Genomic DNA, 14,103 nt, shown 5'->3' on the forward strand with positions numbered 1-14,103 from the left:
CAGTGTAACGAGTATTCCAATTTCTTCACAACCTCACCAACACTTGTTATCTTTTTTATGATAGCCACCCTAGTGGGCATGAGATGGTATCTCATGGTAATTTGATTTGTATTTCCTTGAAAATTCCTTGACCTTAATATATTTAAATGTGTCAATCTTTTCCTTTGATTTTGTATATATATACTATTTAAGAATTCCTTCCCGTCTTTTTATGTCATAAAGTTTCTTTCATTATTTTCCTGTCTACAAGTTTTATAGTTTCACTTTTTTACTTTTAGTTTCTTACCTACTTGGAAATTGATTTGTAAGTCCAGAATCAGGTAGGTTTCCAATTTAATCTATTTTTATATAGGTCTCTGATTATTTAATGCCATTTATTGAACTTGGCTTTTTTATTGATCATGGATTTATAATGCCATCTGTCACATATACTAAATTCCCATATATATGTAGGTTTGTATCTGGGCTTTTTCTTGTGTTTCATCGCTATATGTGTCTCCCCCTACCTCAGTATCATGCTGTTTTAAATCTTGCTATCTACTACAAGAAGTGTTCCACTGTTATTACAGTTTACTGTTATTATTCGAAAGCGTCTTAGCTATTCTTAGTCCTTTACTCTGCCTCCCTAGTGATTCCCTGAGACCCCCACCCCACCCAATTGCGGGCACACCTATGCAGCTTCCAGTCTTTTCAACATAAACAGCTTGCCTTGGCTCACACTGTGGACTTCCCTAAAACCTCTTAAAGGTTCACAAACCCCAAACAGCATCTGCCCTCAGCGTGCCCCATACCTCTGGCTAATTGGCACCAAGACCAGCACTAGTGGCAGACAACCTTGGTTCACAGCTTAGCCTCTCTCAGACATGCCTAGCGTGGGTGAAAGACATCTGAGGATTGTTTTGTGGCTCATGTAAGGTGACCCCAGGTAGGGCACAGGCAGAGGCTGAACTTGGTCTGCAGCAGGGCCCCTTCCAGGAGGCCCCAGGGCTGGCACACCTGGTGGCTGGCTTCAGACCGTGACGGAGCACCACCAGGTTACCGCCCCAGACGACACTCCCAAAAGGCTGACTGGGCAGGCACCAGAGCCCTGCTAAAGAGAATCCTGCTCTGTAGGGTCAGCCCCTGCACAACAGCTCCCCCACTGTAGTCACGGCCAGTCCTCACAACAAATAGCCTGAGGGTCAATCCCTCCCATTGATATGCATATAGCAACCAAGGCTCAACTACAAGAGGAGCGTACACACAAACGCCACAAGGGACACACCTGGAGCACCCAGCTCAGATAAACAGGGAGACTGTGCCACTGGGCCCCACAGGACACCTGCTACATAAGGTCACTCTACGAAGGCTGGGAGACATAACAGCTCTACCTAATACACAGAAACAAACACAGGGAGACAGCCATAATGGGGAAACAAATAAACATGTCTCAAATAAAAGAACAAAACAAGTCTCCAGAAAAGAACTAAACAAAGTGGAGACAAGCCATTTTGCACAGTTGAAAACACTGGTTTTAAGGATGCTCAATGATCTCAGAGAGAATTTCAATAAAGAGATAGAAAACATAAACTGAAGACAGAAAACATGAAAAAGAACCAGTCAGCAATGAAGAGTACAATAACTGAAACGAAGAATACAATATAAGGAATCAACAGTAGATTAAATGAAGCAGAGGTTAGAGTCAGCAATCTGGAAGATAAGGTAGTAGAAAACACCCAACCAAAACAGCAAAAAGACAAAAGAATTTTTAAAATGAGGATAGTTTAAGGGACTTTAGGGACAAATCGAACATACCAGCACTAGCATCATAGGGGTGCCAGAATAAGAAGAGATACAGCAAGGGATTGAAACTCTATTTGAAGAAATAGGATGGACACTTTCCGAATCTGACATAGAAGTCCAGGAAGTGCTGAAGTTCAAACAAAATGAACTCAAATAGGCCCACAGCAAGACACATCATAATTAAAATGCTAAAGTTGGAAGACACAGTGAGAAACTAAAAGAAACAAGAGAAAAAGCAGTTAATTACGTACAAGGGAGTTCCTATAAGACTATAAGCTGATTTCTAAATGCAAACTGCAGGCCAGAATGAATTGACATGAAATATTCGAAGTGATGAAAAGTAAGGACATACAACCAAGATTATTCTACCTAGCAAAGCTATCATTTAGAATAGAAGGAGAGATAAAGTTCCCTAAACAAGAAAAGGCTAAAGGAATTCATCACCATAAACCAGTATTACAAGAAATGTTGAAGGGACTTCTTTAAGAAAAAAAGATCAAAAACAAAAAATAAAAAAAGTGCTCATTGATAAAGGAAAACAGTAAAAGCAGTGGCTCAACCAACTAAACCTAGTAGAAAGGTTAAAAGGCAAAAGGAAGAAGATCATGGTAATTACAACAAATTAAGGACACAAACATACACACAAGTAAATAATAATGACAAAAACATAAACGTGGAGGGGTTGAATAAAAACTGTAGTGATTTTAGTATGTGTTCAAACTTAAGTGAACATCAACTTAAAATAGACCGTTATAAACATAGTTTGGTATATAGAAAGCACATGGTCACCACAAACCAAAAATCTACCAGAGATATATAAGAAATTAATTAATCCAAACACAACAGCTAACATCATACTCAAGGGTAAAAAGTTGAAAGTTTTTCTTTAAGATCAGGGACAAGACAAGGATACCACTTTCACCACTTTTATTCAACATAATATTGGAAATCCTAGCCACAGCAATGGGGGGGGAGGGAGGGGGAGGAAGGGAGGGAGGCACGGAGGGAGGGGGGGAGGGAGGGAGGGAGGGAGGGAGGGAGGGAGGGAAGGAAGGAAGGAAGGAAGAAAAAGGAGGGAGGGTGGGAGGGAGGGAGGGGAGGGGAGGGGAGGGAGGGGAGGGAATGGGAAGAAGAAGAAAGGAAAAAAGAAAGGAAGGAAGAGAGGGACGGGAGGGAAGGGAGGGAAGGGAGGGAAGGGAGGGAAGGGAAGGAAGGGAAGGAAGGGAAGGAAGGGAAGGAAGGGAAGGAGGGAAGGAGGGAAAGAGGGAAAGAGGGAAGGAAGGAGGGAAGGAAGGAGGGAGGAAAGGAAGAAAGGAAAGAAGGAAAGAAGGAAAGGCATCCAAATTGGCAAGGAAGAAGTAAAGCTGTTATTATTTGCAAATGACATGATATTATGGAGAATCCCAAAGATTCCACCAAAAAACTATTAGAACTGATAAATGAATTCAGTAAAGTAGCAGGATACAAAATTAACATTTAACACTACAGAAAATCATGCACATACAAAAGAAGAGAGCAAGAGAATAAGAAAGCAACAAGGAACAAGGAAACAACCAGAAAATCATTAATAAAATGGCAATAACTACACACCTATTAGTAATAACTTTAAAAGCAAATGGAATAAAAGCTCCAATCAAGACATAGGGTAGCTGAATGGATAAAAAACCAAGACCTGTACATATATGCTGTCTATAAGAGACCCACATCAGATAAAAGACACACACAGATAGGAACTAAAGGAATGGAAAGAGATATTTCTTGTAAATGGAAATGAAAACAAGGTGGGGTAGCAATACTTATATCAGATAAATAGACTTTAAAGCAAGGGCTGCAACAGGAGACAAAGAAGGGCATTTCATAATGATAAAGGAATCAATCCCCAACCCCCCTCCCCTCTGGCAAACATCAACATGTTCTCTGTATCTATAAGTTTCTGTTTTGTCCGATTATTTTGTTTTTTAGATTCCACATATGAGGGAGATCATATGTATTCGTCTTTCTCTGACTTATTTCACTTAGCATAATACCCTCTAGGTCCATCCATGTTGTCACAAATGGCAAGATTTCATTCTTATTATGGCCAAGTAATATTCCATTGTATAAATGTACCACATCTTCTTTATCCAGTCATATAATCATGGATACTTAGGTTGCTTTCATATCATGGCCATTGTAAATAAGACTGCAGTGAACATAGCGGTCCACATGTCTTTTTGAATTAGTGTTCTGGATTTTTTCAGATAAATACTCAGTCATATGGTAGTTCTATTTTTAATTTTTTGAGGGACCTCCATACTGTTTTCAATAGTGGCTGCACCAATTTACAATCCCAACAACGGGGCATGAGGGTCCCATTTCTCCACATCCTTGCCAACAATTGTTTGTTGATTTATTGATGATAGCCATTCTGACAGGTGTGAGGTGATATCTCATTGTTTTTTATTTGCGTTTCCTGATGATTAGTGATATTAAACATCTTTTCATATGTATATTGGCCATCTGTATGTCCTCTTTGGAGAAATGTCTATTCAGGTCCCTTGTCCATTTTTTAATCGGATTTGTGTGTGTGTGTGTGTGTGTGTTATATATGAGTTCTTTATATATTTTGGAAGTTAGCCCCTTATCAGATGTATCATTAGCGAATATTTTCTCCCCTTCAGTAGGTTTTCTTTTCGGTTTTTTTATGGTTTCCTTTGCTGTGCAAAAACTCTTTTGTTTGATATAGTCCCATTAGTTTAATTTTCTTTTGTTTCCCTTACCCAAGGAGATAGATCAGGAAAAACATTACTAAGATCAGTGTGAGAGACTTTACTGCCTATGTTTTCTTCTAGGAGTTTTACAGTTTGGGGTCTTAAAGTCTTTAATCCATTTTGAGTTTATTCTTGTATATGATGTAAGAAGGTGATCCAGTTTTCTTCTTTCGCATGTATCTGTCCAGTGTTCCCAACACTATCTATTGAAGAGCCTATCTTTACCCCATTGTATATTCTTGCCTCCTTTGTCATAGATTAATTGACCACATAGGCATGGGTTTATGCCCATTTCTGAGTTCTCTAGTCTGTTCCATTGATCTGCATGTCTGTTTTCATGCCAGTACCACGCCATTTTTACTACTATAGCCATGTAGTACAGTCTGGTATCAGGTAGCATGATACCTCCAACTTTGTTCTTCTTTTTCACGATTGTTTTGGCTATTTGGAGTCTTTTGTGGTTCCATAAAATTCTTAGGATTATTTGTCCTAGTTCTGTGAAGAATACCATTGATATTTTGAAAGGATTGCATTGAATCTGTATATTGCTTTGGGTAGAATGGACATTTTAACGATGTTAATTGTGTCTATCTATCAGCATGTATATCCTTTCATTTATTTGTATCTTCTTCAGCATCTTTCTTCAGTGTCTTATAACTTTCTGAGTACAGGTCTTTTACCTCCTTGGTTAAGTTTATTCCTAGGTATTTTATTCTTTTTAATGCAATTGTAAATGGGATTGTATTTTTAATTTCTCTTTCTGATAATTTGTTACTGTTGTATAAAAACACAACCAATTTCTTTGTTGTTGTTTTTAATCTTCTATCATGAATACGTATTACCTTTGTAATAATTTCTAACAATAAAACTTATAAATATAAATATTCTTCAATTTTTACTGAGCTTGTGGCCAAAATAAAACTTCATTAAATTTTCATTCCATTCATGTTCTTCATTAGCAAAGGGGATAAATAGGAAAAAACAGAACTTAAAAGCAATTTCTAAAAACAAAACAAACAAAAAACCAAGACAATCCTCTCATACATCCTGCACTAAAGGAAGGGAAGCTTACCTTGCAGTGATTTTTACTGGGGAGTCTGGGAGAAAGCAAGGGCAAAATGACAACAAACACTTAGACTGGGGACCGTCCAGCAGTGCTGTGCGATCTGGGGCAGGTGACCACAGGAGTTCTGCAGACAAGCATGCGCACAGGCTGAGAGGCCAGGGGAGAGCACCCAGGGGAGGGTGACCATGTGCCAAAAGGACGTCCAGGATGGTGAGATGTCCTGCTGGGCAGGGGAAAGGAGTTTCATGAAGGAAGAGGTCAGCCAAGCATTGCTGAGAAGTGAACAAACACTAAGAGCAAGAAAATCCAAGGCTTTCTGTGCTTCAAAAAGTACTCAGGTGAAATTGAGCTCTGCATAATTCTCCAACAGGCAAGATCACTGATGACCTCGGAAACCATGCTCTGGTAGGAGAGAGATCAAATGGTAAGAAGGTAAACTGAGGCAACAGGTGGTCACAACTAGCTCAAATGAAAGGGACAAGGGACAGTGGGATTAAGCGAAGTGAGGAAACAAACACATCTGTAAACAGAGACAGAAGCTACATAGTAAAGAGAAAAGCCTCACAAGGGACCAGTGAGGGCAGAAACTTGATTATAATATTTTCTTAGAAAGGAAATTCACATTCATTATGCAAGGTACACAAATCCTTTCGGTCTCTCTCTCCCTCTGTCCAAAGCCCACATACTTTAAAGTATACCATATGGCTATTTGTCCAAGTTTAAAATGAACCATCTTTGGACTGGATAGGGATTCCATATTCCCAGATAATATTTCCTGAATAGTGCCTAAGTTACTTTCATTTATGATACACTACACCACTACCTGTGACCCAGACCAAAAAGTTCACTACACATGAACAACAAAATCACCATTCATCTTAAACTAGATTTTCTACCATAGACTAAATGGGAAATCCCTCAAAAGCTATCCTATAAAGTTATGTCTTTTTCAAAGTTTTGGAGAGGCTGGGATTTGAAGGTGGGGGTGGCACAGGGAGGATGAGAGAAAAAGGAGGGGAGAGGCAAACCTGCTCTGTATCCCACCTTAGGAAACACACTTGTCTTATGCTTCAAGAAGGGCAGGGACTCACCTTGCTGTGGGACAGAGGCCTAAAGTAGCATTTCTTAAATATTCTGTGATGTTTGAAATATTTGAAGAGCTATAAGGCTAAGGGTTGCAAACCCTGAGCCTAATAAAGAACACTCATGAATGAGATGCCAGATTACCCAAGGCTTAGCAAGATGAGCACACATGCTGGTATCAAGGAACCTACACGAGCACCAAGCTACCAATAGCACTGACAGAAACCACCTTCCCACCCACCACCAAGCAGCAAGTGTACACACAACAGACCCTCAGAGGGGCAAACAAGTAGCAAGGAAAACTTCAGCCTCCAGCGAGGGCTTGGAATCTAAAGCCAGGGTCTGCATTTCCGTCCTTACCCTACCTTTAACACCTCTGATTCAGCATCCGAGGGTCCACCTCTCTCGGCTTCTAGGACTCACTCTCTTGGCTCTCCTCTCACGTCATTTATCCAGCCACCTCTTCCACCTCACTCTTCTTCAGAAGTTGGTGGTGTCCGAGCCTCTGCTCAAGGCAGACACACTCATTCACAGCTTCCTGCCAATTTTCCTCTCCTCACTCAACATGCTAACCACCACCCACTGGAACTCTGCTTAGATGACCCACTGTACCTTGAGCCAACAAGGCCAAAACTTATCCAAGTTGCCAAATCAGCTCCTCTTTATAATGAAAGACAGCCATGTGATGTGACCCCTACCAGCCATTCTTGACTCTCACTCTCCTACGACCTAAGTTACCAGTCCTGTGGTTCCCACCTCTTCAATGTCTCCCTCTGCTCCATCCCCACTGCCACTGCCTCCTTCAGCCAGAATGAACTCCAAGTGCAGCCAGCTCAGGTTGTATCTCACTGCCACGCTATTGTCTGTGCACACCCCTTACCTCACGCAGCACCAGGAGCTGAGACAGCACTCAACAATAACATCTAGCCTTATTTCCCACTTTTCGTGAGACGGGCACACTGTTCTAAGAGTTTTACACATGTTTTATATGAACCTCACAGCATCTGTATTTTACAGCTAAGGAAATTAAGGCATAAGGATGCCAGCTAACTGTATTCAAACCCAGGTAGCCTCCAGAGCCCACACATTAACCATTAAGTGCTCTACTGCCTCCCAGTAAAGGATACGAGGTTGGGTAAAGACTCAGTCCCACCGAATGAGATAAAAACTGAAAAGCATCCTTACAGTTTTGCAATTCAGACATCAATAGTGATATAAGCAAAACCCCTCTCACTAGGGTGCTGTGATAAAGGCAGAAACCAGATTACAAAGAGCTAAGCAGAGAGTATCATTTTTAACAGCTACCACTTAAATGTGCCAAGTGCCTGGCACCATGCCAAGTGCTTTAAGTACAACATACTTTTCAATCCTCACAAAACTGCTAGTTAGATATTACTGTCCTCATTTTACAGAAGAAGAAACTGAGTCAAAAGAGGCTAAGTAAACAGAGACAGACTCTGACTTAATTCATGTGACCCCAAAAGCTGTGCCATCAATCACAATGTGAGGACTGATAAGTAGGTTTGAAGTCAAAGTCAAGTTGAAAAACAAACAAAGTCACATGTCACAGATATATAAAGTGTATTTTAGCCACTGAGTCCAATAAAAGTACAATTAATATCGACCTCTTTGAAATTTAAAATGATTAACTTATATTCCATCTCTTTCCCAAGACAATTCCTACCTCAACATCTCATCAATTACAGTATAAAGCAGAGTAGAATCGTCTGCCAATGCTTTCTTGTTTCTTAATCTAACGCAATTCTTAGTGGAGAGACTTTCACAATAACTCAATAACAAGTTAATGCTCAAAAGAGAAATTTCAACAGAAAGCATAGTTTTAGTTGCTAAACATGACCTTTAAGCAGCATCGTACTCAAATAAAAATAAAATGGAAAGAAACATGAACTATTATTCATGTGTGCAACAAGACTTATTTCCAAAATTCAGATTTTAGCTGTATTTCTACTCACTTATGATTAATGAATGCACTGCTCTTTTCAAAGTCATGATATAAAACCATGGTAACTTCCAATGTGCCCACTCTCTTTTTAAAAAAATAAGTTTACCACAGTCCTGATATTGAAAATAGTTTATCTTTGTTCTCTCATTTTCTTTTTAATTGCTGACCATCTTAAAATCCAAATTAAAAGTATCCCCATATCAAAATTTAATACTTTGGGATTTAATTAACAGATATTTAATGAGAGTAGATCTTAAAAGTTATCACCACAAGAAAAAAAACTGGGCACATAAGCAGCATGGCAGAATAAGAGGACGTCCCGCTCCCTCCCCTTGAAGTTACAAGTTGGACGGCTAAAATTCAACAAGGATTCCCTGCTCAACACACAAACACGTCTGAGACCCACACTGAGACATCTGAAGGCATATCAGAGCGAATAGCACAGATGGCATGAGGAGGGGGAAGGACAGAGACAGGAGCCGTGTGTAGTCCCGCGCAGGAGGCGGCCTAGGTAGACGTGACAGCAGTGAAGGGGAGGGGTACAACCCACCCTGGGCAAACCAGAAGACCTAGGTGGCTGGCACACATTGAGTCTGGGCCCAAGGTCAGGGGCAGAATAGCAGTTCGAAAAGTCACAGCACTCCACAGCCTACCAGCACCAACAAAGGATTCCACAGACATGGAACCCACCTCCCCGTTCCCTCTGTGGCTCGCCTGTCAGTAAAATCCTCACTCAGCAGATAGCAGAGGGCTGAAAAATCATTCCAGCCTAAGTGGCCTGTACTCACTAGCTAAACTCACAAGGAAGATTAGAACCATGGATGAGCAAACCCACTCCCCCCAGCCCCTACTGCCCACCCATTTCCCTACTCATTGCAGCCACAGCCTGGGAGAGGCAGCTGCGTCAACTCGTCAGACACAGCAACTCCGCCAGCAGCTTCTGGCTACAGGAAGCTGGCACCAGGAACAGACAGGCCAGCAGACCGATAATCCACCACTTCCAATCCACAGGAGTGGTACCCCGAGACCGAGGCAGTCTGGTCATGAAGAGGACGCCCACCTCATTAGGAAATATGAGGCATTTTCCACAGCGGAGGTGACACTGCCCCACAGAGATCCCAGAAACCCCAGCAGTGCAGGTAAGAGAAAATAAAAACTTGTGTTTCTGCGCCGCGTACTAGAAAAGACCCCTACTTATCAACCTGCTAAATGAATAACCAAGGTAACAAGGAAATTTAGAAAGAAACAGAAAAATCTCCAGAAAATAAACTTAAAAGACATGAAAGAGGGGCCGGCCCGGTGGCTCAGGCAGTTAGAGCTTCGTGCTCCTAACTCCGAAGGCTGCCGGTTCAATTCCCACATGGGCCAGTGGGCTCTCAACCACAAAGCTGCCAGTTCAACTCCTCGAGTCCCACAAGGGATGGTGGGCTCTGCCCCTGCAACTAAAATTGAACACGGTACCTTGAGCTGAGCTGCTGCTGAGCTCCCAGATGGCTCAGTTGGTTGGAGCGCGTCCTCTCAACCACAAGGTTGCCGGTTCGACTCCCGCAAGGCATGGTGGGCTGTGCCCCCTGCAACTAGCAACGGCAACTGGACCTGGAGCTGAGCTGTGCCCTCCACAACTAAGACTGAAAGGACAACAACTTGAAGCTGAACAGCACCCTCCACGACTAAGATTGAAAGGACAACAACTCAACTTGGGGAAAAAAAAAAAGACATGAAAGACTGTGATTTAAATGACAGAATTCAAGACGGCAGTTCTGAAATAACTCAGTGAGACAAAAGAAAACTCAGAAAAGCAACTCGATGAACTCAGAAATAAAAACAATGAACATAAGCAGTACTTTACCAAAGAGATTGAAACTGTAAAAACCAAAACAAAATTCTGGAGCTGAGGCACTCAGTCAAAGAGATGAAGAATGAAGTTGAAAGATTAGGAAATAGAGCTGACCAGATGGAGGAAAGAAGTGATACCAAAGATAGAAATCTGAAAATGACACAGATGGAGGAGAGAGACTTGAGAATTAAAAGAAATGGAAGAACTCTACAAGAACTTTCTGACTCCATCAGAAAGTGCAACATAAGAATATAATGGGTATACCAGAAAAAGAAGAGAGGGAGAAGGGGACAGAGAGCCTATTTGAACAAATAATCAACAAGAATTTCCCAAACCTATGGAAAGAACTGGATCCTCGAATCCAAGAAGCTAACAGAATACTTAATTACCTCAATCCAAAAGGCTTTCTCCAAGCCACATTACATCAAAACTGTCAAAAATTAACGACAAAGAATTCTCAAGCCAGCAGGGAAAAGAAGGAAACCCCATTAGATTATCACTGGATTTTTCAACAGAAACCCTATAAACTAAGAGAGAATGGAATCAAATTTTCAAATTATTAAAAGAGAGAAATCACCCGTGAAGAATAATATATCCAGCAAAGTTACCCTTTAGATATGAAGGATAAAATAAAGGCTTTTCCACACATACAAAAGCTGAGAGAATTTACCACAAGACTTGCATTACAAGAAAGACTAAAGGGTGCTCTTCTACCTGAAACAAAAAGACAAAAGGATACAAAACGACAATTAAGATGACTAACAGACAGACAGGCAGGATATTGCAACACTTGTTCAGAATAGGGTATTAAATACTTAAATATAACATAAAGGCTAAAGGAGGTAAAAACGTTTTTTAAAAAATAGCTACTGCAATTTAGGAATGAACTCACAGAATTAAAGGGATAATCTGTGATGACAAAAACATAAAAGGGGAGGGGGCAAGGGACTGAACTTGCACAGAAGAATGGAGATAGATGCAATCAGGAGATAAGGTACAACTGTATACATGAAAAAAATCCAGAACTAAGACACATAACATTTGAAAGAAAGAAATAAAGAGGAAAAAAAAATCCTAAATACCACCAAACTAAAATAACAGACAGAAACACTGGGAAAAGAAACAACGGAGACACAGAGCTACCAGAAAACAAAAGATAAAATGGCTATAGAAGGGCCGCCCGGTGGCTCAGGCGGTTAGAGCTCTGTGCTCCTAACTCCGAAGGCTGCCGGTTCACTTCCCACATGGGCCAGTGGGCTCTCGACCACAAGGTTGCCAGTTCAAGTGGGCTGCGCCCCCTGCAACTAAGATTGAACACAGCACCTTGAGCTGAGCTGCCGCTGAGCTCCTGGATGGCTCAGCTGGGTGGAGCATGCCCTCTCAACCACAAGGCTGCTGGTTCGACTCCCGCAAGGGATGGTGGGCTGTGCCCCCTGCAACTAGCAACGGCAACTGGACATGGAGCTGAGCTGCGCCCTCCACAACTAAGACTGAAAAGATAACAACTTGAAGCTGAACAGCACCCTCCATAACTAAGATTGAAAGGACAACAACTTGACTTGGAAAAAAACAAAAATCCTGGAAGTACACACTGTTCCCCAATAAAGTCCTGTTCTCCTTCCCCTATAAAAATCTTAAAAAAAAAAAAAAAGATTTTCAAGTTGAATGTCTCCAACATACGTAAGATTTAAAAAAAAAACAAAAATGGCTATAGAAAACTCTCATATCACACTCCCTGACTTCAAATTATACTACAAAGCTACAATAATAAAAACAGCATGGTAGTCAGAAAAACAGACATACAGTGCAATGGAACAGAACTGCGAGCCCAGAAATAGACCCACATGTATATAGGCAACTGATTTTCAACAAAGGAGCCAAAAACACACAATGAAGAAAAGAAAGCCTCTTCAATAAATAGTGCTGGAAAAACTGGAAATCCACATGCAAAAGAATGAAACTAGACTGCTATTTGACACCACACACAAAAATTAACTCAAAATGGATCAAAGACCAAGACCCCAAACAGTAAAATACATAGAAGAGAGGATTTTATGAATTTGAGCCCAAAGGCGAGGGAAGTAAAAGCAAAAAAATAAATGAGTGGGACAACATTATGAAATCATATAACATCCAAACTCAGTATAAAGATTGGGGAGACTTTTTTTTTTAATAGCACTTCTAACTGAATAGCACAAAAGTCCAACGGGCAAATGACAGCACTTATCAGACTATCATCACCAAAACTTGTGATGTAGTCCCCAGGACTATACTTAGGTATATAAAGTAATTATACACAGAAAGAGAGCTATAGACTACTCTTGTTAATTTATTCCGTATGTACCTGGGACAAATCATTTAAGGATTTCTGTGTTTATCAAAATAAATCCTAAGTGGAGATTCAACTTGCTAAAAACCTTCTTTCCTCCATTTCCTCTTTCCTTTAAAGGTTTCTTCAACCATATTAGGTTAAGAGAAACAAATATCATCTCTGTGAAGTGAACTACGCAGATGACATTAAAAACACTCAGAAAATGGCTAAAGAGCTTGCCATTTGTCACTTGGCTGGCTGTAGCCGGAGTGACAGAGCTGTGCTCCTTAAAACTAAACACAGGCACTGAAACAACTCCTAGACACCGAATTTAATTTCCTGATTGTTAATACCAAACAGGAATTAAAATCAGCACCTTTTTCATTGTCCTTAAAATAAGTTAGGCACTAATTTATGTCACTGGCTGCCGAAAAGAACAAGACAAACTCATCAAATGAAAACAATTCTTTAGAACCTAAAATCTACCAAAAGCCCGACTGGATAGCACAAGCTTTTCTGTCTCAGAAAAGCATTTATCCCTTAACTGACTGCCTGTCAAAATTTCTAGACATTTACTGCCCAGCTCCCTAATCTGGGTGCTGTGCTGTTCCACCAACTGGCCCTGGCTTTTTCATTTCCCAGCTATTCTGAATGATCCAAAACCTCCTGATCCTTCAAGGTCCACCTCAAAAGTCGCTTCCTTCATGAGGCCTTTTCTGATCCAAACCATAACAACATCCCTAACAGCTGGTAACGCCACATACAATCAGGTCCTGCCACATTCTATAGCCTATTTCTTTCTCTAGGTAAATTCTTTGCCCACAGAAACTACTTTTGTACTTAGGTCTCTCTCTCTTCCCTGCAACAGCTGCAGCCAGGGCCCAAATAGAAAAGGTGAGCTCCGTCAGCATTTGATGATCTCAGACTCAGAAGCCAGGGCAGATACTTCCAGCCCACCTCAATCAGGCCTCGAAATTCTTCCCACAACTTGACTAGGAAGTCCTTGCTCCTGGACAGTAAACACACTTGGAGTCAAGAAGTATATCTTAGCTTCACAACAGGTCTATTTCCTTTCAGAATCCTTAGATGAAATGAGGAAGCAAGAAGGCGCTCTCACAGTTCCAGCATTCCTGGGGCTTTCATCCACAGAGAGGATCCAAACGCTCAGAACCTAAGCTGACCAAAGAGATTACTAGAAGGACAAACCATTTTATCATATATTCATCACCAGGCTTGGAGTCCCCCCACCCCCAACCCCACTACCCCCACAGAGGCTCACTTATGGAAGGAGCCGAATCTTTCCTGCCAAAG

At 41.1% G+C, this 14,103-nt stretch overlaps 1 protein-coding gene across 3 annotated transcripts in view; it reads right to left on the bottom strand.

Annotated features, from left to right (window-relative positions):
• TMEM248 (transmembrane protein 248) overlaps positions 1-14,103 on the bottom strand; it is a 29,010-nt gene that overhangs the window by 13,777 nt on the left and 1,130 nt on the right. The gene's annotated exons all lie outside the window — the stretch shown is intronic.

Source organism: Rhinolophus sinicus, linkage group LG03 (assembly GCF_036562045.2).
Source record: "Rhinolophus sinicus isolate RSC01 linkage group LG03, ASM3656204v1, whole genome shotgun sequence".
In the NCBI taxonomy this organism is placed as follows: Eukaryota; Metazoa; Chordata; class Mammalia; order Chiroptera; family Rhinolophidae; genus Rhinolophus; species Rhinolophus sinicus.